Source organism: Ornithorhynchus anatinus, chromosome 14 (genome assembly GCF_004115215.2).
Source record: "Ornithorhynchus anatinus isolate Pmale09 chromosome 14, mOrnAna1.pri.v4, whole genome shotgun sequence".
NCBI lineage: Eukaryota > Metazoa > Chordata > Mammalia > Monotremata > Ornithorhynchidae > Ornithorhynchus > Ornithorhynchus anatinus.
The window spans coordinates 25,397,648-25,425,342 of NC_041741.1; the positions used below are offsets into that span (position 1 = coordinate 25,397,648).

Sequence of the window (27,695 nt, forward strand, 5' to 3'; positions counted from 1 at the left end):
TTGGATATAACCCTTGGCAAAAATACTAATAAGTAGTGGTAATTAGTGACTTCTGTAAACTTTATTGACCTATGTTATCAAAGCTGAAATTTGAATTAGCAATGAGGTAAATATTAAAATTAGTTTCTCTATATGAAATTATGTTAAACTATTGTCTGTGGAAGAAATATTACTTCCTGATTTCAGGAATCGGGATTAGTAGGGCACAAGAAAAATAGACATGCTACTTTACATTTTAGTAAATGGCAATTCAATTCTTCTGAGAGTGCTGTTTAAATCAGATTAGGAATGCCTGAAGCAAGGTCTCTGTTTATTTTCTTATTTTATTTGACTTGACTAGGTTCTGCTTTCATTAACATTTTCAATTTGACCTTTTGAATTGCAGACCATGTCTCACCTAAAAAGATATGATTATAAAGGAAGACTTGTCCCCATTTCTTTTGAGATCCATGAAAATGGTCATGCATTTTCTTGCTCTTAGGTATATCATTAATTTCATAATGCCTGATATTTCAAATGAAATATCTGAAATATGCCCACCCAAAAGCTCCCTTTGAGCTGCAGAGATACTTTTGTGCAGAGATATGGTGACCTATACATCTGAGCCCTAGAATATGGTCTTAATTGTTTAATCTTTTTTTCTTTCAAAGGCTCATAAAAGAAAAGCCATCATAGCTTTTCTGACACGTAATACAGCCATATTCCACAATAACACAATGATGATTTCCTCAAAAAATGTGGATGATTTGTGAACAGCTGAAACTAGGGGTATATCTTCCCACAGATTTACATGTTTTAAAATTGACATCCGACTCAAGTCACTGGAAAAATAATATGCAATTAGTACGTACTCTCACATTATATGCCACTATGCTATTGTAGAACATGCATTGAAATTGTTGGAAGCATGAATGGGGAAGTTTTGCAGGAGCTTATGGAAGTAGAAGCTGGTGACTGTGGTGGTTTTACCAATTTTAGTGCAGAATTTCTCCAACATAGATTGAGCGATGGCCATCTCTTTGTCTTTGTGAATTACCTCGGAGCAGGTCACCTCCTAAGAGAAGCAGCTTGGCTTAATGGAATACAGCACGATCTGGGAGTCGGAGCAAAAATCTGTGGAGGCAGGTTTCTATTTGTAAATTTTGGGGTTGGAAAATCACAACAAGAATGTTTCCAGATCTGATCATTTTTAGCATTCTGAGTCTCATCTGACGTGGTGGCTTCCTTAAAATTTGAGGCAAAAAATATGATCTCATATGTACTATTCTTCATAGGTTCCACCCCATCCTTTCTAAGAAAATAAGAGACAGTTTGTTTTTCTGCAGGTAATGGGTGCCCTATTCTATTAGTGCTTACATACCCCAAACAGGGACAATCACAGTAATTAAAAGTCAAGTTGCCTAACAAGTACCACAAGAAGCCGTATGGTCCAATGGAAAGAGCATAAGTCTGGGAATCAGAGGATCTGGGTTCTAATCCAGACTCAGCCACTGGTCTGTTGTGTGGCCTTGGGCAATTCACTTAACTTCTCTGTACCTCAGTTACCTCATCTGTAAAATGGAGATTAAGTCTGTGAGCCCCATGTGGCACATGGACTGTGTCCAAGCTGATTATTTTATATCTACCTCAGTGCTTAGTACAGAATCTAGCACATAGTAAGCACTTAACAAATCATAAAATAAAATAAAAGATCCCAATTTCCAGTCTTATCACTTCTAAAATTCTCAAATTTCTGTTGAGAGACTGCATAATAAAGCCAAGCTTAATTGGTGACTACTTCTAAGTAGCTTAAGCCACAGTCTTTCTTTTTAAAACTTAGCATGATTAAAAGCTAAACAACTAATGGGAAATATTTTTGCAGTAATTAATACAGAGGTGATGATATGTGTTAAATTAAGAAGAGAAGATTATTTATGAAGTCACAACTTTCTTAAACCTTACCATTATTATTCTGTACTCAACCTTTGGATTTTGTAAAAAAAAATATACTATTTTAAGTTTCCATATCAGTAGAATTCATGGATGGCAGCTATGTCAGACTCTACTCTAGAAAACTTGGTAAAGCATTCCACGTCTTCTTGAAGTAGAATCTGCCGCAGTCTAGAAAGAGAACCTCATGCGATCAAAAGCATAGAGTTAAAGGTGACCTGTTTCTCCCTTTTAGATCATGAGCTCTATTTGGGATTGGGACTGTGTCCTAGCTGATCATCTTGTACTTACCCCAGCACTTAGCACAGTGTTTGGCACAGTAACTGCTTAGCAACATGGCCTAGTGGAGTACAGGCCTGGGAGTCAGAGGACCTGGGTTCTAATCCCCACTCCACCACTTGTCTGTTGTATGACCCTGGTCAAATCACTTTACTTCTCTGTGCCTCATTTCTCTCCTCTGAAAAAATTGGGATTCAATATCTGTTCAACTGTTGTATCACTACCCGCCCCACAGCACTTGTGTATATATGTACATATCTATAATTCTACTTATTTATATCAATGCCTGTTTTCTTGTTCTGATGTGTATATATATCCCTAATTCTATTTATTTTTATTGATCCTATTGATGTCTCTTTTCTTGTTTTGATGTCTGCCTCTCCACTTCTAGAATGTGAGCCCATTGTGGGCAGGGATTGTCTGTCTTTGTTGCTGAATTGTATTTTCCAAGCTCTTAATACAGTGCTCTATACAAAGTAAGTGCTCAGTGTATACGATTGAATGAATGAATGAATGAATGAGTGTTCTCCCTCCTATTTAGAATGTGAGCCCCATGTGGGATCTGATTATCTTGATAACCTGATTATCCCAGTCCTCAGTACGGTACTTGACACATAGTAAGCCCTTAATAAATGCCACAATTATTATTGTTAGTAAGTGCTGTTATAATGGTTATTGTTGTCATTATATTGCTTCAAGAGGACACTGTACATTCTCTCTAGGAATTTATTTCTCCTTTTCTAAATTGACTGCATGGCCAATCAGAAACACAGTTGCTTGCCTAAAGGATATGGCCCCGTGTCCTTCATCTGAAAGAGTGAGATTTATTCAGGCTGTCAATAAAAAAGAGATTCTCAAGTCAGCTTTTTTAACGTGATTTCAAAATGCAGACCGTAAATTGTAAGCTCTTCTGAAAGAATGTAAGACCCACATGACAGGCCAAGGATTGCACCTACCAACTCTGTTATATTGCACTTTCCCAAACACTCAGCACAGTGCTCTGCACACAGTAAGAGCCTGATAAATACCACTAATGGATTGATTATTCCCAAAGGAAAGAGAACCTATGATATTTCACTCTTTCACTGTTGATTCACTTCTGAAGAATTATGCTTAATACTTACCTGTACTGAGGTTGATTGTGTTTTTTCTTTTGCTGATCATCTCGTCATTGGGAGATCTTATTAATGTCATGACAAATCACGATTGGAAAGCCAGCAAAAGTCTCCTGGACAGCAAGAGAAATGCAACTGGGGACTTAGCTCTCAGGGATTTGTCCAGATTGAGAGTAGAACAGGCTTTTGGAAGAGGGGAGGGAAGGTCCTGTGGAAATGGTTATTCTGGGGAACCCTGCTCCTTTTTTCCTGGTTATACACACTTCACCCAGATTGTTCCCCCTGCAGCAGAAAACAGTCAGCAAGTCACCAGCGCACGTGTCCCAGTTCGTCATTTTAGCAACTGGGGCTCCATGCTGTCAAAATGTTTGTATCAATAAATGAATGCAAACTGTGAACAAAACTCAATAGTTAACCATGTATTGATTGGAGGGGGTTTTTCTGGCCTTTCCACAAAGCAATTTTGTAGGTAACTTTTCATCCTAGCTTGCATTCATTCCCTTCTGTTGGGAATTTTTCTGCTCTATTTCTCATGAAAACATAACCAATCTCCACACTAATAACTCAATATTACTGTGAGCTACAGCAGAAAAATCTAAAACTACCTGATTTTCTACACTATTTTACCTACTCATAGCATGATAGTTTATTCTCCTGAACATTATATTGCTAAATTGCAGTTATAATAACATGAATAGCTATTAGAAATCCTCTGGAAGGAAATGTTTACTATTTCTCTAGAATTTTCTAGTAGATTTACTCAATTATTTCATTATTTGTTACCTAGGAGAAAAGGGTTCATTAATTATGAAATTCCACTTAATCATGAGGACTGCCTTCTGGGCAACAAAGGTGAAGGTATATTTTGAAGGTCTTATTGATTTGTCATTCTTAAAAAAAAGTAGACGGGCATCAGTACCATCAAAATAGATGAATAGAATTATGGATATATACACATCATTAATAAAATAGAGTAATAAATATGTCCAAATATCCTCAAGTGCTGTGGGGAGGGGAAGGGGGTAGAGCAGAGGGAGGGAGTAGGGGCGATGGGGAGAGGAGGAGGAGCAGAGGAAAGGGGGGTCTCATTCAGAAAAGGCCTCCTGGAGGAGGTGAGCTCTCAGTAGGGCCTTGTAGAGGGGAAGAGAGCTAGTTTGGTGGACGTGAGGAAGGAGGACATTCCAGGCCAGAGGTAGGACGCGGCCCAGGGGTCAACGGCGGGACAGGTGAGAATGAGGCACAGTGAGGACGTTAGCGGCAGGGGAGCGGAGTGTGCAGGCTGGGCTGTAGGGGGAGAGAAGGGAGGTGAGGTCGGAGGAGGCAAGGTGATGGAGAGCTTTGAAGCCAATAGTGAGGAGTTTTTGCTTCATGCGAAGGTTGATAGGCAACCATTGGAGATTTGTATACCAGTTCTGATCTGGCATTCCTTTAGGTTCTAAACTCATTGTTGGCAGGGAACATGCCTAACAACTCTGATGTATTGTACTACCCCAAGTGTTTACGACAGTGCTCTCCACACAATAAGTGCTCACAAGAAACATCACACAGAAAATTCCAGGGGTTGCTGATCCATCTCTGCATCAAAAATAACCTCCTCACCATTGGCTTTCCCACTGCTTAGTACAGTGCTCTGCACACGGTAAGTGCTCAGTAAGTACCACTGTTCGATTGATTGAGGGAGGTTGGGACTGGAGAGGTAGATATAGGAATCGTTCATTTTGAGATTATATTTTAAGCCATGGGAACGGAGTCCCATAAGGAAATGAACGCATTGTGGACAGAGAATGCATCTGTTGTTGTATTGTACTCTCCCAAGTGCTTAGTTCAGTGCTTTGCACACAGTATGCACTCAATAAATACGACTGAATGAATGCAATGGTTATAGATGGAGAATTGGAAGGGGATTCAGAACAGAACCTTGAGGGATCCCATAATTAGACGCTGGAAGGCGGGGGAGGAGCCTGTAAAAGAGACTGAAAAGGAGCAGTCAGAGAGATAAGAGGAGAACCAGGAGAGGACAGTGTTAGTGATGCCAAGGTTAGCCAAGGACGCACTCTTTAATGGTAATTATACTGCTTAACCCATTGAATAAATTGACAAGGCCACAGGATCTCATTGTCTTCATCCTACTTCTGGCCTGGAACTCCTCCTTATTCGACAAACTGCTACTCTCCCCCCCTTCAAAGCCTTTTTAAATCACATCTCCTCAAGAGGCCTTTCCCGACTATGCCCTCATTTTCCTCACCCTTCTGTACCACCCTTGTGCTTTGATTTGTACCCTTAAACACTTGATAGTTATCCCACACCACTTTTGTATGTACCTATAGCTTATTTTACTGTCTGTTTCCCCTTCTCTACTGAAAGCCCACTGAGGGCAAGGAGTGCATCTAGCAGCTCTTTCATATTGTACTCTCCGAAGTACAGTGCTCTGCCCATAGTAAGTGCTCAATAAATACCATTGATTGATTGAAAGGCAATAGAGAATTATAATAGGTGAGCACATTTCCAGGTGTCAGAAGATTGGTTTCTGTCACATAGGATTGGGAGTCTAGAGAAGACATTTTTGGAACAGAGAGTTATCTTGTATCTACCACAGTGCTTAGCACAATGCTCAGCACATCAATCAATCACTGATATTTACTGAATGCATACTGTGTGGAGAGCACTGTACTAAATGTTTGGGAGAGTACAACAGAGTTGGTATTATCAATATCATTATTATTATGTGTGTAAAGTGCTTAATATGTGCCAGGCACTGTACTAAGTGCTGGGTTGGAAGCAAGCAAACTGGGATGAATACAGTTCCACATCGGGCTCACAGTCTCAAATTCCTTTTTACAGATGTGGTAAATGAGGCACAGAGAAGTGTAGTGACTTTCCCCTGGTCATACAACAAAGAAGTGGTAGAACCAGGATTAGAACCTATGATCTCCCGATTCCCAGGCCTGGGCTCTATCCACTATGCCATGCTCCTGGTAGTCAGATTCCTTGTCCATATCAAGGTCACAGTCCAGGAGGAGAGATAGACATTAATATGAAGAAAAATTCACAGATATATAAAATGCATAGATACATTCATACATATGCACATAACAAGCATTTAACAAATACCACAATCATTGTTTTTATTGTTGCTATTAAAACAATAGCTTAAATTGCTAACTGCAAGAGTGTGGAATAAATGAATATGTGCATATTTCCCACCCCCTTCCCAGTTTTTAGGATATGGAGGAAGCTGTACCTCTGTCATCCTTCAGAGTTAGATGGGACTAATATGAAATAGAGCCATGAAATGGGGGAGGAAGTGGAGACATGAAATGGGGGAGGAAGTGGAGACATGAAATGGAGGAAGTGGAACCATGAAATCACGGCAGAAGTGGAACCATAACAGAAAGTTACCGTGGCAGTGAGAGCCAAGTGAGATATCTGCATGTATTAAATTTAAATTAAGAAATCACTCCAAAAATGTTAGACCCCACGATGTGATCGACCATACTCATAAAAAAGATGCCATTCATTAAAGTTTATTAAAGATGGTGTCCACAGTGGGTAGTGCAAAGCCAATCTTTGATGTTTTAGTTATCGCAGTAGGCCTTGCTTTAAGTTTAAAATTAAAACCAGGTAGCCTTTCATACAGGCAAAGGCATGGGATGAAGAAGATGATCTCTCCAGTCCCCTCCAGTCTTATGTTTCTGTGAGTTTTATTCTATTAGAGTAACGTGAGAACATATACTATCCTATTGAAGGAGATATTCTGAACTCCAAATCTGAAATTTACTGCCTTACCATCAGTTAAGAATAGTCTGGCATCTTTGCTTTACAGAGAGATTTAAAAATGTAGTCGTTCTATTGCAAACTTTTAAATAGGCTTTCTCACGCTTAGCAGTGTCTGAATATTGTTGGGTTTTTTTTCACAAAGCAGAGTCTACCCTAAGTGAACTGGTGAGCACACTCAAAAAGTGGCTAAATGCTGCCAAAATTGTTCTGTCTACTAGGATAGCACATAGACCATTTCACTTCCCAGAAAGTCTTTCTGGTTAGGTTGGCAGCCAAGCTGCTGCCCAATACATAATTGAGGCAGAAACAGCTAGTTGCCTGGCTGCCAACTCTATCTGCTCAGCTCTGGGAAATCTAAGTGCTGGGCAAAATGCCAACCTACTGCTAAGCTCATCCATGTGGGGCAGGGCTTCGTATTTGGTCAACAAGACAGAGGAACTGGTTCTCGTAATGGCACTGGCAAGGCGTAAGTAAATGATGATCCTAAGAGGAATTTAAATTGTGCGACTTTTTATTTTACCTTCCTATATTTTGCCATTCCAAATCCACTAGGACATTCCAAACTAGAAGGGGATGCAGTGTGACCCAGCCTGAACAGATGGCAAGGCATCAGGAATCTGGCTCCATCACTGACACGAGAGAGCCCCTTCCCTTCTCTGTTCATTTCCTGATGAAAATGCCCCCTTCCCTTCAGATTCACTACATAATGTCTATAAAGTAGTTTGAAAATAAAGAGCACTGGAAATTGATTCAGAGGAAAACGATTATGGCACGGAAGCTTCAGTATTTAAGAACAGTGAGAGACACTTAAAAGATAGTAAGAGGATTCACATTCGAGGCATTCCAGTGAAATTTTCCCCTTTAGTTTCACTGCTGTGCAACGCTTCTTGACTCTAGATATTTGCTTTTGAGTTTGTTCTGTAGATTTGTTTTTTCCTACAAGCTTTTGGACAACAGAAATTAGTAGGCGAAGAGAATCCCAAGTTAATGAGTGGAAAAAGGACTTACAAGGCCTCATTTAGTTCATTCCCTAATGACAGTATCGTCACTGTGACCCTCAGTGGCCTTATTGGCAAATTTACGGTATATACTATACTTGGAGCACTTAAATAGAACCGGAAGCATCAGATATGATCTCTGGCATCAAGTTGCTTAGTAACCTTTGGGTAAGATTAGCTGAAACAAATTGCCATAAATTGACCAAACTGTAGTCAATAGGATAAGAATATAGTAAAAGTAATAATAATAACATAATAATAATAGTATTTATTAAATGCTACCTATTTACCGAGCGCTGGGATAGAAATAAGATCATCAGATCAAACACAGTCTCTGTCCCAAACAAGAGGCATGATCTACTAAGAGGGAGGAAGAATATAGTATTTTATCCCCATTTTACATTGGCAGAAACTGAGACACAGAGAAGTTAAGAAATTTAACTTCAAAGTCACCCAGCAGTAGAAGCCAGGTGTTCCAACTCCTATTTCCATGCACTTTCCAATAGTCCATGCTGCTACCCATGCATAAAAGACCAATCTATTCATAAATTGAAAACAAACCAATTTTCATCGGCTATCACTGAGAGAGCTTTCTGTCATGGCACTCTATAGAGGAGAATGTTCCACATACTAACCCAGTGGTAAATTCTAAACACCATTTTAGCTAGAATGTTCCTATTACAAATTTGCTATTTGGATATATTTAAAATTGGGTATCTCATTTTTTCTAGAGTATTTTACCAAAGCAGCATACATTCCAAGTCAAATGAGAGGAATACATATTTGGTATTAATACAACTTATCAGGAGAAGTTTATAGTGAGAAATTGAGGAAAGAACTGTGAACATTTGACTAAGTTAATGTATTGACTTGGGAGAGTTATATTTTCACATCTTCACCTTCATTCACAGTTAACACCTAATTTTCCCCAAATTACTATTTCAGTATTTGATTGCTGCAAATTTGGGCATAAAATGATAATGATAGCCTCTGCTTGGAGAGAAGTCTAGGAATGGAATGAACCTTGAGGTCAAAAGGCCACATCTATTTTTCTGATCTAGAATGTACCCAGGTCGCTTTGAGCACTTGATAAATGTCGGATAATAATGATATCATTGCAATTGTTTATGACCTAGGCCAGCTTTCAGTCTAAGCTAGATTACAGTAGTAAACATCTAGATGTAAACCCAGAATGGATTGTAATTTTTGGAAATGTTCCTAATGACTGAGAGTAATTAAAATGTTTAAACTAATAGTGTATAAAAATCTTAGAAAAGAGATTCTGAAATTTCACTAAACTCTCATAAGGCTATCGCAGGTTTGGTTGAGCAAGAGGAAATTTATTCCATATTCCGTATGTGAGAAAAGGTCTATCCCCTAGTTAGAAGTCTCTTTTGATGGCTTTCTCCTTCTAAGTATAATAATAGTAATAATTATCATTAGTAGTAGTAGTAATAATAACCATTAAAAATAATGGTATTTTATGTGCTTTCTATGTCCCAAGTACATGATTATATTGGACCCAGTCTCTGTCCCAATTGGGATTCAAAGTCCAAAAAGGAAGCAGCTTCCTCTCCTCAACTGATTCTTAAATCTAACTCCGATTCTACTCTTTTTCTCAGTAATAGGGAGGCTGATTGTCCCCTGTTGGAAAGAGTTAGTCAATGCAGTTATATATGCTTCCAAGAGCAAAGGTGTTGCAAACAGATATCACTGAGTAATAGCTTGACTTCCATGAAGAACACTTTAAAAAAATGAATTTTAGGTGATCATTCTTTCAAACCTGAAAGGAGTATTTTCCCTTTATTTAAGCAGTTGAAGTTGTTGAGTGTGTAAAATGAATATTGTTTCACTTATGCTTCAGTCAAGGACATTATCTTTGGGAACAGATACCTTCTCCCTCCTCCCTCTTTAGGATTAAGGCTGTGAGGGCAAAGTTATTTATGATCTATCCCAAACCATCTCTTATAGGGCTGGGAGAAGATCTAGCAGATCAGCTTGATGGTTTAGGTATTAGTGCATTTTTCCCATTGAGCACCAAATCTTGATAGACTTTCCCTAGAATACCAAGCTGTACATCCAGAAGAAAATGCAGATGAACCTGTTCTTGTTCCTCTGTCTCTTTCTCTGTCTGCTCTTCCTCTCTCTTCCTTTATTCCCCCACAGTCTTGCCTCTGTCTCGATTTTTGTCTCTGTGCTCCTGTCTTTCCATGTCCCTCTCCAAGTCTGTCTCTGGTTCTCTGACCACAGCCCCTGGGTATCTCTTCCCAGCCTGTTTCTCTGCATCCTTAGAGTCAACTCTGCTCTGTGTCTGGATGACTGGCAGAGACAACCCTTTGGCTTTCTTTCTCTGGTTCCCTGGCTCTAATTTCACCAGCTGTCTCTAACTCTAGGGGTATTTTTGGAGACAAAAATGCAATGGATTGAACATCTCTCTAGTTTTCTGGCTACTTCTTGGGAGATTGGCTGTACCTCTTTTTCTCCTCTTCTTTTTTTTTAACTGATGAGGTCTAGTTATCTGTTCCATACCTTCTTTCCCTGCCATCTACCCTCTTCCCCACACTCAAAATGAAAACTTGGCAACCTTTGCTATCCCATTACTCTTTGTGGAATAGGTTACAAAAAATTAATGCGTCTATTGGTTGATGTAATCATTACGTTGAGAATTTGGCCTTGGTTCAGTGGCATTTTCTTAGGCAGATCATGGAAACCATGTTTCAGTCCTCAGAGGCTTAAGCCAATGCTCCTTTCTATAAAATAATTCAATGGTCTGTGTTTCCTAATGGCAAAATCAGAACTGTTTCCTTTCTCAGTCAATCGATAAGTGGCATTGAGAAGCAGAGTGACCTAGTGAAAACAGCACAGGCAGGCCTGGGAGTCAGAGGACCTTTCCAAGCCTGGATTTTCATTTACCTGCCATTTGACCTTGAGCAAGTCAGTTAGCTTTGCTATGTCTCAGTTTTCTCATCTGTAAAATGAGGATTCAGTGCCTACTTTCCCTCTTGCTAAGTCATTGAGCCCCAGGTGGGACAGAGACTCTTTCCTACCTGATTATCTTGAAGCTACCTCAGTATTTAGTACAGTGATTGGCTTATAAGCAGAGAAGCAGCATGGTTCAGTGGAAAGAGCCCAGGCTTTGGAGTCAGAGACCATGGGTTCGAATCCCGACTTTGCCACTTGTCAGCTATGTGGCTGTGGGCAAGTCGCTTAGCTGCTCTGTGCCTCAGTTACCTCATCTGTAAAATGGGGATTAACTGTGAGAGTCACGTGGGACAACCTGATTACCCTGTATCCAGCGCTTAGAACAGTGCTCTGCACATAGTAAGCACTTAACAAATACCAAGATTATTATTATTATAAATGCTTAACTAATCAGTCAATCAGTTAATGATATTTATTAAGCACTTAGGATTTGCAGAACACCGGAGTAAGCACATGGATATTATGGATATGTACATAAGTGCTGTGGGGCTGAGGGTGGGGTGAATATCCAAAGTGTCCAAAGGGTACAGACCCAAGTGCACAGGTGATGCATTAGGGAGAGGGAGTCAGGAAAAAGAAGGCTTAATAAGGGAAGGCCTCTTGGAGGAGATGTGACCTAAATAAGTCTTTGAAAGCAGGGGGATCTGTGGTCTGGTGTATATGGAGAGGCAGAGAATTCCAGAATGGGGAGGATATGGAAAAAAGGGTCGATGGAGAGGTAGACAAGATCAAGGCTAAGTGTGCAAGCTGGTGCTAGAGCAGTAAAGTGTGTGGGCTGGACTGTCTAGTAATAGATCAGTAAGGTAGGAAGGGGAAAGCTGATGACTGTTGTGTGTCTTTTGTGTACAGAGCACTGCACTAAGCCTTGGGAGAGTACAGGAGATTTGTAAGAAAATGATCCTGCCCTTAAAAGGCTTTCTACCTGGTGGGGTAGAGAGACACAACATAATTACAGAGAAAAGGAAAAGGGAATGGAAAAGTGGATGTATATATGAATGAGTACATAAATAGTAGACTATGTCAATCTGTATGTACAGAAGTGCTGTAAAATAAATTGCAAATTGAGTGACTAAGTGCTGAGAAGATGGGTGGGAGAGTTTGACTTGGGAAGAAGAAAAATGAATCAAGTGAAAGGGCTTTCAAACAAGGGAAGTGGTAAATAGTAAATTGGGGCAGCAGGGTCTAGTGGAAAGAGCACAGACATAAGAATCAGAAGGCCTGGGTTCTAATCCCAAATTTTGCCACTTGTCTTGTGTGTGACATGGGGCAGGTCACCACCCCATGACCTCCATTTCCATTTGTTAAATGAGGATCCAGTACGTGTGATCCCTCCTACTTGGACTGCGAGCCCCATGTGGGACAGGGACTCTGTCCGACCTGATTATCTTGTCCCTACCTCTGCCCTTAGTACCATGCTTGGCACATAGTAACCATTTAGCAAATACTACAGTTCTTAAATTTCATCATGCTACTTAGAGAAAAGATGTACAAAAGATTGCAATGGGTGAGAGATGACTTGATAGCATAAGACAAGACAAACACTTAAAACAGTGTTCTGCACACAGTAAGAGCTCAATAAATACGACTAATTGATCAAATGGAGCTCAGCTATGAACTTTTTTTGTTTTTAATCAATCATTGGTTTTTATTTATTCATTTATTTTGCAATTTTACAAATGAAGGTGAGGCACAGCAATTTGCCCAAGGTCACACAACAGGCTAATGTCCTAGCGGCCACTTAGAGAAGCAATGTGGCCTAGTGGAAAGAGCACAGACCTGGGAATCAGAGGACCTGCATTCAAATTCTGCCTCCAGCACTTGTCTGCTTTGTGACCTTGGGCAAGTCACTCAACTTCTCTGTGCCTCAGTAATCTCCATTTTATTTGTAAAATGGGGATTAAGACTGTGAGCCCTCTGTGGGATGGATCGTGTTGAACCTGATTATTTTGTATCGACCCCAGTGCTTAATACTGGGCAAGACACATAGTAAGTGCTTAACAAATGCAATTTAAAAAAAAACAGTGCTTTCTGTGTGCAGAGCCCTGTGTTAAGCATTTGGTTTTAATTCCAGGAAATTGGAAGCAAAGGGATTTTTGTGCAAGAATCTTGTTTTCATGACTTGCATACCTTTCTGAGTCAGAACAGACTGAGTTTATGGTCTGAAAGAGTCACCCAAAGGCCAGTGCAAGTGACTGAAAATTTCAATCTAAATTCAGCCTTTTTAGGGAGTGCCTCACTCTATTTCTCTGCCTCTGGGAAAAAAGTCCATCCTACGACTCGTGATGGTAGGAGTAGGGTTGAGAAAGAACCCCAATGGAAGTGGAAGACAAAACAGAGTCAGATTTTGAAGTGTTAATGCTGGGAGTTCTTTAAAATAGACTCCTTCCAAGAAGATATGAATTTTTTGAATCTGGTCTTTTTATAAATGGCACTGCGTATTTCATAAGTGTTGAAGGGCTTTAGGGAGTTGGGAAAGGGAATAGTTGCTTTGTAAAGTCTCTTCTGAAATAATCAGTCTTTGGGAATTCACCAGACATGAGGATCTCTGTCCCTTAATTCAGATTAGCTTCATAGTACCCAACAGAGAAGATGGTAATAATAATGTTGGTATTTGTTAAGCGCTTACTATGTGCAGAGCACTGTTCTAACCGCTGGGGTAGATACAGGGTAATCAGGTTGTCCCACATGAGGCTCACAGTTAATCCCCATTTTACAGATGATGTAACTGAGGCACAGAGAAGTTAAGTGACTTGCCCACAGAGACACAGCTGACAAGTGGCAGAGCTGGGATTCGAACCCATGACCTCTGACTCCAAGCCCGGGCTCTTTCTACTGAGCCACAAGGGGGCTTGCAACATTTACTATAATCTCTTCATTTCTTATCCCCGAGAATTTTTTTCCAGAGTGGGCAGTTAACATCAGTGTGAGGGCAGAATATCCAATTTCACACAAACCCACCTGGCCTCAGCTTTATGCCAACAATGATACGATGCCCCAGACTCTGGATTTACAGATGAGTGTGATCCATATACTAGGCTTCTACCCTTAAGCCTCTACCACCACCTGCTCATGCTTAGCTGCCTTGAACCCCGGCACTTCCTCCTTGGTGCCTCAGATATTTTGAGGGAGGATCAAGATTTTCAACTGGAACAAAGAGAAAAGCCACAGCAGAATAACCACCCGAAGTCTACAAGATCTGGGAGTGACAAAGCAGAATTTTTGTTGTCATTTTCAGATTATTTCACGCAAGGAAGGTTCAGGTCAATTACCTGCATTTCAAATGAAATGACTCTCTTTCAAAGGAAAGGTTTGTTGTCAAAATCCTGTACATGTTTTGCATAGGGACGACCCCCTATTGGTTTCTTAAGGCTTTTTTTAAACCCCTTAAATTACAGTCCCCACCCTGTCCCTCGTGTTAAAAAGACAGATGTTCAGTTTTAAATAGTGGATTTCAGATATATTTTAATATCTTTCAGCTATGTTTTCAATGTAAGGATGAATTGGCAAGTTTTCTTGTAATATTTTAATATCATTTCTACTACCAGTGTAGCTGCAGAGAGCCAGAGCTGAAATAACAAGGAGATTATTACTCTGCCAAGGTGTGACTCAACCCACAAACTCATGGCTTGGGTTCAGTAACAGCCCCCTCAAATGACAACCAGCAGAGCCAGCCGCAAATTCTGCTGTAAATAGCCGTTCCCTCTGGGGCAAGGAAAGAGATCAGTGTGGTGGAATTACAGATTAAAAACACGGAACTATCTTGGGGATATCCCACGGCATAGTGGATGGAGCCTGGGCCTGGGAGTCAGAAGGTTAAAAGCTCTCATTCCAGCTCTGCCATGTGCCTGCTGTGTGACCTTGGACAAATCACTTCACTTCTCTGTGCTTCAGTTGCCTCATCTGTAAAATGGGGATTGAGACTGTGAATCCCACATGGGACAGGGATTGGGTCCAACTTGATTTGCTTATATCCACCTCAGTGTTTAGTACAGTGCCTGGTACATAGTAAGTACTTAACATATACCATCGTTGTTATTATCATTATTATTTGTCCAGCCTGAGTTTTGGGGCTACTGAGTTTGGGCCCAGGCAACTCAGAGACGCAGCATGGCTCAGTGGAAAGAGCACGGGCTTGGGAGTCAGAGGTCATGGGTGTGATTCCCAGCGTGGTTGGAGAAGCAGCGTGGTTCAGTGGAAAGAGCACGGGCTTTGGAGTCAGAGGTCATGGGTTCGAATCCCGGCTCTGCCACTTGTCAGCTGTGTGACTGTGGGCAAGTCACTTAACTTCTCTGTGCCTCAGTTACCTCATCTGTAAAATGGGGATTAAGACTGTGACCCCCACGTGGGACAACCTGATTCCCCTGTGTCTACCCCAGTGCTTAGAACAGTGCTCGGCACATAGTAAGCGCTTAACAAATACCAACATCATCATTCCCAGCTCTGCCACTTGTCAACTGTGTGACTGTGGGCTGGTCATTTAACTTCTCTGTGCCTCAGTTACCTCATCTGTAAAATGGGGATGAAGACTGTGAGCCTCACGTGGGACAACCTAATTACCCTGTATCTAGCCCAGTGCTTAGAACAGTGCTATGCACATAGTAAGCACTTAACAAATACCAACATTATTATTATTATTATTAACTCATTCCCCAGAAATCCTGAACAATAAAATTACCTGGGAATCCTGACAAAGGTTCACATCTATGCACTTGGATCTGTGACCTTTGGACGTTTGGTATTTGCCCCGACCTCACTGCACTAAATTATATAGTATAAATAACTTATTTATTCGGATTATCATCTGTCTCCCCCTCTAGACTGTAAACTCATTTTGAGCAGGGAACATGTCTACTAATTCTCTTATATTGCACGTTCTGAAGCACTTAGTACAGTGCTCTGCACATACTAAGCACTCAGTAAATACCATTGCTTGATTGATAAAGGCATTTTACCCTTATAAGAAACAAGGATACCTAGAGGCCCCCCCAAGGGGCAGGGACAATATCTACTCTCCCAGTACTTAGCACTGTGTTCCATACAAACTTGGCACTTAAAAAATATTATTAGTACTGCTACTAGAGGGTATGTATCTTGGAAAAATAGATTATTGTTTGAATTCCTACTTAGACGCTCCCAAGATAGAATAGATGCAACCCATGCTGATGTGTGGCTCAGTGGAAAGAGCACAGGCTGGGGAGTCAGAGGTCATGGGTTCTAATTCTGGCTCTGCCGCTTGTCAGCTGTGTGACTTTGAGCAAGTCACTTAACTTCTCTGTGCCTCAGTTACCTCATCTGTAAAATGGGGATTAAGACTCTGAGCCCCATGTGGGACAACCTGATCCCCTTGTATCCTCCACAGCGCATAGAACAGTGCTTCGCAAGTGCTTCGTAAGTGCTTAACAAATGCCATCATTATCATTATTAAATGTATATAAGAATCTAGAACTAAGCCCTGAAACAATAAAATGGGAAGTTTTTTAGACTTGTGCAACTCCCCGATCATAACATCTTCTCTTAATTAACTGTGCATTAAGAATTACTCTGCTCTGATATTTTCATTCAATATTTATTAAATGCCAACAGTCCTCTAAATGGTTTTCAGAGCACAGCATTAAATTCACTCCCTTCGTAGTGAATTTACAATTCAATTTAGATTTATGACACTTTATAGCATGTCCTTTCCCAAGCATTTTTTCCAGAGAATTCCGTGTTAATATGGGGCTATAAAATCAGTCAGTGACAAACCTAACAGTTATATAGTTGACACAAATATACGAATTATAAAAATCACTATCCATTTTTGATACAATTTTATATATTCAGAATGTTCCATGAGCATCATCTTGCTGTCTCCTTTGCATTTTTTGGTTCGTACTGCAACTACTGTGTCGCTATCCTGAAAGGGGCATTTGAAAACCCATGAAAGTATGTCTACTTCAGCCTTACGTCTATGCTCGTTACATAGTAATCACTTAATAAATATCATTATTATTACTATTATGTTGCTATTTTAGATAGGGATCCAACTAATTGTGGTCAGTTTTTATCATTTTTATTTTCATTATTGAATGCACTTGAGTCCCAAATAAAATGGATAATGGACATTTGCTGTAGGTGACATGTCTTTGCCAAGCTATTTGTCAATCTTTACCGCTGCATGAGAGAGCGTAACCAGTTAATTGAAAAGCAATCTGGCCTAGTGGACCAAGCAGGCCTGGAAATTAGAAGACCTGGGTTCTCATTCCAGCTCTGCCGCCTGCCTGCTGTATTTCTCTAGGCAAGTCGTTTAACTTGTCTAACTTTAACTTGTCTGTGCCTCAGTTTTCTTATCTTAAAAATGGGGAATAAGTGCCTGTTCCCTCTCCTGCTTAACAGTGAGCCCTAAGTGGGATACTGGACCTACCTGATTCATTCATATCTTCCTCCATTGCTTAGTACACTGCTTGGCACAGAGTGTATACTTAAGAGATGTCACAGTTATTAGTATTGTTCTTATTATTGAATTCCCATGATTTCATGTGGATTATCTAAAACAGTATGAGAAGTTAGATGCAGATTGAGGTTTCCCCCTCTCTGCAATTTAATTTCCATCTCATTGCATAAACTGTAAATTCCTTGTGGGTGGGGCTCACATCTACAAACTCTATTTTATTGTACTCTCCCAAGTGCTTAATACAGTACTCTGCAAACAGTAAGCACTCAATAAATACCTTTATTATGACTGATGCTACTAGTCTGTTGTATGGTACTCTCCAAACCTCGTAGTAGAGTACTCTGTACACAGACTGAGTGATTAATTCATTCATTCCATCTCTCTGCCTCAATCTCTAATTCTGAATCTAGAGACCCATCTCATAATAAACACAACCCCACCCTATCTAAGGTGACTAGAAATCTTTTCAGTTTATTGATATAAAGGTTTTGTGAGTGCAGTACATGGCACAGTGGTTAGAGTCAGAAGGTCAGGGGTTCTAATGCTGGCTCCACCACTTGCGTGCTGTGTCGCCTTGGGCAAATGACTTCACTTCTCTGTGCCTCAGTTACCTCATCTGTAAAACGGGGATTAAGACTGTGAGCCCCATGCGGGACAGGGACTGTATCCAATTCAATTTGCTTATATCCACTCCAGTGCTTAATACTGTGCCTGGCACATAGTCAGCACTTAACAAATAGCACAATTACCGTTGTTATTATTATTACAATATAATAGCATTGGTACACATGAGCTCTGCCAACTAAGTGCTTACAATCATTACTGCTGCTGCTCTTTGCCCTCTGACCTGAGGCCCAAACCTTCTCTTCTCCAGGAAAAAGGAAATGCAGACTCTGATTCCATAACTAGGGGAGGGGTGCCACAGGCTGACTACAGGCATAAAGAGAGGCAGAAGGGACCAGTGCAAGTAGGCAGTGGGCTATGAACCTATGGCATTGTAACAGTTTAGAATATAAAAATATTGAATGGGGCCCAGGATTCTGGGCCTAAATATCTTTAAAAATTCATTGCACATTAAATTGTGATAATATTCAGGTCATAGAAGCTGCTGGACGGTATGTTTTGGAATTATTCCTACAGCGGGGTGCTCTAGATTCAGGCCAGGAAAAAGAAAAAATGTTCTTAGCACATCCAGTTTCTCCTTCAGGATTTTTGATGTCTGTCAGTCTTTTTTCAATAGTCGACAGACACAAGGGATTAGGTTCCTGATGAATTTAATAAATTCACATTCATTTTTGTAATTTCCCAATTTGAACAGTAAGGACCTTCCTCCAAATTCAATGAACAGCTTTAATATTTCATTGCGCATTCATGTATCACCCCACGTTATTTTTAGTTTCTAACAGAGAGTGCAGACAAGGCTTCATGAAAGATTAGTGTGAGCCTTAAAATGGCTTTTCTTCCATGCAGAAGGCTTTGCAATGCTCTAGTTCTGCTTCTTATTCTGGGAGGCTAGAAGAATTTCCTTTAAACTATATGGGGCAGCCTATCATTTTGCAACTGGACAAAGAAAAACTGTGCTTGGGGCCCCTTGAAAACCTCCCTAAACATATATTCCCTGCTTAGAGGTGGGTATAAACTCCCTAAACTGATTTCCTTCCAAGAGGCATGCTGAACTACTTTAACAGGTCAGCTAAGCCTTGTCCATTTTTTTCAGTTTCTTTTGCTTTGAACCAGTGAGCAGAAATGACAAGTTTCATTATATCCCTATATTTTAATCAGCTGTCAAGCCATATTGAGAATGTAGTATTTTAAAGTATTGAGTACAAATTCAGTGTAGTTTATTTTCAATTCCACATGATCCACTCGTGGTTTCGGTGATATATAATTTTTCTGTTCACCATTTTATATGCTGATGCTGAATTTTGCTATAACTGTCATGTAGTGTGAAATCAGAAAAAAATATAGATTGTATTTTTGTAATAGTTCAGGAGAGGAAGAGAAATTTCTTATTTAAAGCTTTTTCTAAAAACATTTGTATCAGGTCTGCAAGCCCCAGTTGAATATATGTTTCAGGTTGTCAAGTGAAATTTGGGGCCTGGGTTATGTGTTCTTCAAAATCTCATGTATCAGAGTGCTGCCCCTTAGAAGACAAATGTAATCCAGATGGAGTTTGTGAAACTTTGTAAAGTAAGGCAAATGATAGGAAAGCTATCTGGGGTTAATCCCAAATTTTCTGTATTCGTGCTGGAAATCGCAGTCTAAAGCATGGCTAAGTGGAAGGAGCCCGGGCTTGGGAGTCAGAGGTCATGGGTTCGAATCCCAACTCGCCACTTGTCAGCTGTGTGACTGTAGGCAAGTCACAACTTCTCTGTGCCTCAGTTACCTCATCTGTAAAATGGGGATTAAGACTTTGAGCCTCACATGGGACAACCTGATGACTCTGTATCTCCCCCAGTGCTTAGAACAGTGCTGTACACGTAGTAAGCGCTTAACAAATACCAACATTATTAAATCAACAGTATGAAAGTTGGTCAGCAAAATGGAAAGGGCAAGGATTTTGAGAAAATGCTGCTGTGTAGTTCCAAGAAGCTTCGGAGTGATGGCTACCAGCTCATTGGGATTTTCCTAATATCCTAGCCAACTACTTCTGAAAGTATGATACTTCTATTCTTCTCTCCCTCCCTCCAAGCTCACATCTCCTCCTGTCTTCAGTACATCTCCACTTGATTGTCTTCTCACCACCTAAAACTCAACATGTCCAAGACAGAGCTCCTTTTCTTCCCTCCCAAACCCTGTCCTCTCCTGACTTGCCCATCACTGTAGATGGCACGACCATCCTTCCCGTCTCACAAGCCCACAACCTTGGTATCATCCTTGACTCTGCTCTCTCGTTCACCCCACATATCCAATCCTTCACCAAAGCCTGCCGATCTCACCTTCACAACATCGCTTGGCTCCGTCCTTTCCTCTCCATCCAAACCGTTACCACATTAGTACAGTCACTCATCCTATCCCAACTAGATGACTGCATCAGCCTCCTTTCTGACCTCTCAACCTCCTGGTTCTCCCCACTTCTGTCCATACTTCACTATGCTGCCTAGATTATCTTTCTACAGAAACATTCTTGGCATATCACCCCTTCCTCAAAAATATCCAGCGGTTGCCTATTAACGTCCGTATGAAACAAAAACTCCTCACTATTGGCTTCAAAGCTCTCCCATCACCTTGCCCCTTTTTACCTCATCTCCCTTCCCTCCTTCTACATCCCAACCCGCACACTCCTCTCCTCTGGTGCTAACCTTTTCTCTCTGCCTCCTTCTCACATATCCCGCCATCGACCCCTAGTCTGGAATGCCCTCCTTCCTCAAATCTGCCCAACATTCACAATTCCCCCCCGCCTTCAAAGCCCTACTGAAGCTCTCAGCTCCACCTCCCTTCCACATCACCTTGACTCGCTCCCTTTGCTCTTCCCTCCCTCGTCCCACCCCACACCACTTTCGTATATATCTATAACTCTATTTCTTTATATTGTTGCCTGTTTACTTGTTTTGATGTCTGTCTCCGCCCTTTCTAGATTATAAACTCAGTGTGGGCAGGGATTATCTATCGTTATTGCTGGATTGTACTTTCTAAGCACTTAATACAGTGCTCTGCACACTGTAAGCCCTCAGTAAATGCACTTGAATGAATGAATGGTAGAAAAGATTTTAGCATTATGGTAAAGAATGAAAGGAAAGAGACAGGGTAAACCTAAATATGTAGAATTCTCTAATCATATAAACTCTTTATAGAAATAATAATAATAATAAGGGTATTTGTCAAGGGCTTACTATGTGCCAACTGCTGTTCTAAGCCCTGGGGAAGATACAAGTTTATCAGGTTGGACATAGTCCCTGCCTTACATGGGGCTCGCGGTCTTAATCCCCGTTTTACAGATGAAGTAACTAAGGCCCAGAGAAGTGAAGTGACTTGTCCAAGGTCACAAAGCAGGCACGTAGCAGTCCAGGGATTAGAACCCAGGTTCTTCTGACTCCCAGGCCCATGCTCTTTCCAAAGGGCCATGCCACTTCTCTGTTAACTGCACAATCTTCAAATATCATGCAAGCTTCAGTGGGTCAGAGCAAATGCGATTGACCTAAATTCACATTTGGCCTCATGGAGGAAGATAATCACATGTCAGAGATTCGAAGAGAAAAGAAGTGAAGACCAAAATTCAGAAACTTCTCCTGTCTTGTATATCTATTATATGTTTGACTCACTGATTGGCTGGCTGTAATCCTAGATATCAATTTTCTGGTCTCAGCTCTTACCAGAAATCTAGGGGAAGTAATCCTTCAACCAGTTGGAAGATGTAGTTCCCAGAAAGGAGCAGGTCCAATGTGGAAGCTTCTTTCTTATCCATGTTATCCATCAATCTCTCTTAGTTGCGGATCTGCTTCTAGTTGGAGCCTGGGCAGTTAGACAGCCAGTCTCTGTCAACAATCTGTAGAATCAGAAAAACAGATTATGAAAAGCATCAGACGCAATGATCGGGAAGCCCTGTGGTTGTTTCTAAGGCTACCGTTCAAAGAAACCTTCTCTACCTCCCTAACCACCCTTTCAGGTTTGCTGAGAGGACTCCTTGACAGCATAAACTACAGACACAGCAACGTAATGTCAGGATATTAACATATTCTGGAGTAGAAACACATTTATTTCTCTGTTTTATAGTCACCAACATTTGAATCATCAAAATCGAGTTGTCCACAATATTTTTGAAGATACTTTCCTTCATGTTCATGTCTATATAGGCCCCTCTCAGGATCACACCTGGAGAGTTTCCAGTACTCTATCAGTCATGGCTTTGGGAGGGAGAGTCAAGCAGAGGCATGCCCATTCCATCCCTAGCTTGGGCTGTGGCTAGCGAGTGGAAGGCACTCTGCTACAAGTCAAAACTCACGTGTGCTGAGAAGTAGCAGCCAGGGAGAAATCGAGGGTGGAGACTCGAGTTTACTGTGTGGAAAAAGACAATGGTAGGCCACTTGTGTGTTTTGACCAAGAAAACTCTATGGGATACACTATCAGAATGATTATAGGGGGAGGAGGGTCATTCTGGAAGAGATGCGTCCATCGAGTCGCTATGGGTCAGAGATGACTCGACAGCATAAGACAAGACACACAGGATTTTCTTTAGAATATGGCATGACAATTTAATATGTTGTTATTTTCAAGAAAACAGCCGAAGACTTTGCAATATTAAGCAAGATCAAGGAAGTTATGAAAAGCACATAGAACAGTTAGAAGCAACAAGGCCTAATAATAATAATGTTAGCATGTGTTAAGCGCTTACTATGTGCTGAGCACTGGTCTAAGTGCTCGGGTAGATACAGGGTAATCAGGTTGTCCCACATGAGGCTCACTGTCTTCATCCCCATTTTACAGATGAGGGAACTGAGGCACAGAGAAGTGAAGTGACTTGCCCACAGTCACACAGCTGACAAGTGGCAGAGCCGGGATTCGAACCCATGACCTCTGACCCCCAAGCCCGGGCTCTTTCCACTGAGCCACGCTGCTTCTCATGGGAGTAAGGAGGACCTGGATTCTAATCCCGATTCCACCATTTTCTGTGAGAGACCTTGGACAAATCACTTCACTCCTCTGGGCCTTGGTTACCCCATCTGTAAAATGGGGATTCAATCTGTGAGCCCCATGTCATACCTGGACCGCATCCAATCTGATTAGCTTGCATCTATCCCAGTGCTTAGTAGATAGCAAGCTCCTGGCACATTGAAAGCTCTGAGCAAATACCATAAAAGTAAATATGCTTAAAGCATTGCACTTAAATGACTGTCTTAGATTTACCTCAAACTATTTCATAAAAATGGCAGTGGTCATTAATTGCCACTGAAATTCTCATCATCAAAGAATCGAATCACAATTCATATCTGAACTGTATGAGTTATTCATACATTCTGAACATGTATGTATGTAGGTCTTGGAATAGTTCCTAAGCTTCGACACACAAGGACAACTGAGTAGACAAATACGTCACATCTTATTCCTTCTTGCAACTCCTTCCCATAACTATTAATGATAGATGAAATCAGTTGGAATTAGTGGCAGCTACTCATTTAGTATGGAGTGTCTCATTACGTTAGCGCATACCTGTATTTTCTATGCATCGAAAAAGAATTAACATCAAAGAACAAAAAAAATGTGGTCCTGATTGTTTTCGAGCAAACCATTTCAAATGGGAATGCTCTAATATATCCACTTTTCATACTTTCTTGGTAGGCGTGTTTTCCAACCCTGCTTTTCATTCCTATCATAAATCAATGGTCTTTAATGGATCTGTCCCATTGTTCTTGTCTGTCTGTCTCCCTCGATTAGAATGTAAGCCCGTCAAAGGGCAGGGACTGTCTCTATCTGTTGCCGACTTGTTCATTCCAAGTTCAATAAATACTATTGAATGAATTAAGAGCAGGGAACATGCTTATTCTCCCAGGCGCTTAGTATAGTGCTCTGCACATAGGAAGCCCTCTGTGAATATGATTGATTGATAGGCATCATTTTCACTTTATCCCATCAAGTGGTAATAATAATGATAATAATGATGGCATTTGTTAAGGGCTTATTATATGCCAAGCACTGTTCTAAGCACTGGGGGAGATAATCAGGTTGTCCCACATGGGGCTCACAGTCTTAATCCCCATTTTAGAGATGAAGTAACTGAGGCACAGAGAAGTTAAGTGCCTTGCTCAGGATTAGAACCCATGATCTCTGACTCCCAAGCCCGTGTTCTTTCCACTGAGCCACACTGCTTCTCTATAGGGTAAAGTGGTTAAATCTAACTGGGTCTAAAGCATTTGGTAAAAGTGTCAGTGCACATGCTCTAGGCTGTACAATGCTCACTGTGTAGAAGCATTGTTTTTTGATATTTTGAATATTTCTCCCCCGATTTGGGATGGATCCAAATGATTTAAACTCACACATAACTTTTAGTGATAATAGTGATACTTATCAACCACTTACTATGTGCTAAGCACTGTAAGAAGGACTGGGATAGATACAAAATCATCAGGTCAGATACAGTCCCTGTCCCACAGGGGGCTTACAATTTAAGTAGGAGTGGGAAAGTGGTATTGAATCACCATTTTTACAGGTGAGGAAACCAAGGCACAGAGAAATTAAGGGACTTGCCCATGGTCACACAGCGGATAAGTGGCACAGCAGTGTCACAACCCAGGTTCCCTGACTCCCAGGTCCATGCTCTTCCTACTAGGCCATGCTGCTTCTTCAAACTTGGTTGGATAGAAATTTAAAATATCGCTTTCCACTAATTTCTAATGCATTTGGTCATTTTCTTGCCTTTGAGTTTTGGAAAGGACCTGTTTCATTTGAGCCTTGAGAATTTGATGCATTGATATTTGGGATTCAGCCTAATGTACTATGTTTGTGCAGTATTATCTGTAATTAGTAATTCTTCCCTATTCCAGTTACATTAAGGAGAGATGCAGTTGCATTTTGAAACACAAAGGGTGAGAAGTTGAGGAGCCATATGGGTATTTGGTTGGCTTTTAGATTGCCAACATGATTGTTTCAGTAGGCTGTAAATTTGTACTGAACATATGCAAGCCCTATGCCTCATTGCTCAAAATTGACTCATGGCTCTAGTATTTATGATAGAAAAAAAATGAACCATTCAACCTCCAATCCCAAATCATAATTTCTTTGCTACTAAAGTCTCAAACTGTCATAAAGAATGTTCAGAGGAGGAAGAAAGGTTATACTGCTGATTTATAAATTTACATTTATTCTAGGTTATTTTTCTCGGTAAAACAAATTTACCAAGAATCTACCAAAATTGAGTACTTTTCTTAGCCTCAATCTACCTGCTGTTTCTTGCTGAAATTGTGGATCCCCGTAGGTGCAGAGGCTTAGGTAGAAAGTCAAGAAACCAAACAGGAAGAGAAGAAATTGGAATATCAAATCATAAAAGTCCTAGTTTTATACCCATAAAGCTACATTTTTCTGATTTGTTTTGCCCCCTGCTACTCTGTAACATTAAATGTCTTTTGCAGTTATGCGTAAGAAGAAAATCAATATGACCGTCTAACAAGACAGACTTGGATTTTTAAAAGAAAGTTACAAATCAACCTGGAGTTGTTTGAATACGTAAAATCCTGAATACCCCAATTGGCTGGTTGCATAGTCCCGACTTGATTTTCCCTGAAAATTATCCAACTAAAGGCAAAATTTTCATATAAGAATAATACTAAACTAGTATTTGGTAATAAATATGGTCAGGTAACTTCATTGGGAAATAATCCAGGAACATGTTTCATTAAATAATGTCATTTATTTAGAGGATTTAAATATTTGTAAATTGTTCTGTTTTTCTGCTCCTTATCCTATCATCTCATCTATGTTGCCACCAGCCCCTTGACCATGCCCTGCCTCTCCTGGAATTCCCTCACATTAATATCTGACAGTTAAATCAGCCTCCCCACCTTCAAAATCTTATTCAAAAGGGCATCTCCTCCGGGAATCTTTCCCCGATTTATGTCTTCGTTATTTATTTTTACCACTCCCATCTGTATTGACCTTTCCATTGGATTTGCACCCTTTATTTGCGCCACCCTCAGCCCCAAATTACTTATGTATAGGTCTGTAAATTGTGTCTGTAATTAATGTGTGTCTCCCCCTCTAGACTGTATGCTTGTTGTGGGCAGAGAATGCATCTACCAGAACTGTTATACTGTACTCCCAAATGTTCAGTTCAGCATTCTGCACACAATATGCACTCAGTAATTACCATTGATTCTAGCTCACACAGGCCTCCACTCTCCTTTTGGAATAATATATCATTCTAAAGACTACAGCTTGGCACAGTGGAAAGAGCGCGGGCTTGGGAGTCAGAGGTCACGGGTTCTAATCTCCGCTCTGCCGCTAGTCAGCTGTTTGACCTTGGGCAAGTCACTTAACTTCTCTGTGCCTCAGTTACCTCATCTGTCAAATGGGTATTAAAACTGTGAGTCCCACGTGGGACAACCCGATCACCTTGTGTCCCCCAGGCTCAGTGGAAAGAGCACGGGCTTTGGAGTCAGAGGTCAAGGGTTCAAATCCCAGCTCCGCTACTTGTCAGCTGTGTGACTGTGGGCAAGTCACTTCACTTCTCTGTGCCTCAGTTACCTCATCTGTAAAATGGGGATTAAGACTGTGAGCCCCACGTGGGACAATCTGATTCCCTCGTGTCTACCCCAGCTCTTAGAACAGTGCTCGGCACATAGTAAGCGCTTAACAAATACCAACATTATTATTATTATTATTATTATTAGAACAGTATTTGCACATAATAATAATAATGTTGGTATTTGTTAAGCGCTTACTATGTGCCAAGCACTGTTCTAAGCGCTGGGGTAGATACAGGGTAATCAGGTTGTCCCACGTGAGGCTCACAGTTAATCCCCATTTTACAGATGAGGTAACTGAGGCACAGAGAAGTGAAGTGACTTGCCCACAGTGACACAGACGACAAGTGGCAGAGCTGGGATTCGAACCCGTGACCTCTGACTCCCAAGTCCAGGCTCTTTCCACTGAGCCACGCTGCTTCTCGATGCTTCACTATGCTTAAGCACATAGTAAGCGCTTAACAAATACCACAATTTACCATATTTGAAATGTAGATTTCAACACTTAGTGTGCATACAATTTGGATCACTCACCTTTCTCTTCAGCATTTTCCATGGCTGGCAAGATACTAATCAGAATCCTTCTGTCAGCTCTTCCTCTATACAGGTAGCTCTTTATGGGCAGGGATCATGTCTACCAACTCTGTCATATCGTACTCTCCCAAGCTCTTGGTCCAGTGTTCTGCACGCAGTAAGTGCTCAATAAATAAGATTGATTGATTGAATGGACCCCTGAAAAGCAGAGTTAACTGTGCACTTCCTGATTCACAATGTGGCTTCAGACAAAAACGCAGTACAAGTGCAGAGAGCAACACCAAGACTGCTATACCATTTGAGACTATCATCAAACAAGGGCTCTGGGAATTGCTAAGCAAATGTGGTTAAGAAATGTGGCTGAGAAATTAACAGACAACCTTAAATGTCTTTATGATGGCATCGAAAGTTAACTTAGAGTTGAAGGTGTCCTTTCCTAATCCTCTTTGGAGTTTAGCAGATTGAATGGTAAATC

At 40.8% G+C, this 27,695-nt stretch overlaps 1 protein-coding gene and 1 non-coding gene across 4 annotated transcripts in view; both read left to right on the forward strand.

Annotated features, from left to right (window-relative positions):
* SYT1 (synaptotagmin 1) overlaps positions 1-27,695 on the forward strand; it is a 656,933-nt gene that overhangs the window by 370,365 nt on the left and 258,873 nt on the right. The window lies entirely within an intron of this gene.
* On the forward strand, positions 22,308-22,445 carry LOC114816834. Its single transcript, XR_003764640.1, has one exon. It is a non-coding gene; the product is annotated as a small nucleolar RNA SNORA7 (small nucleolar RNA).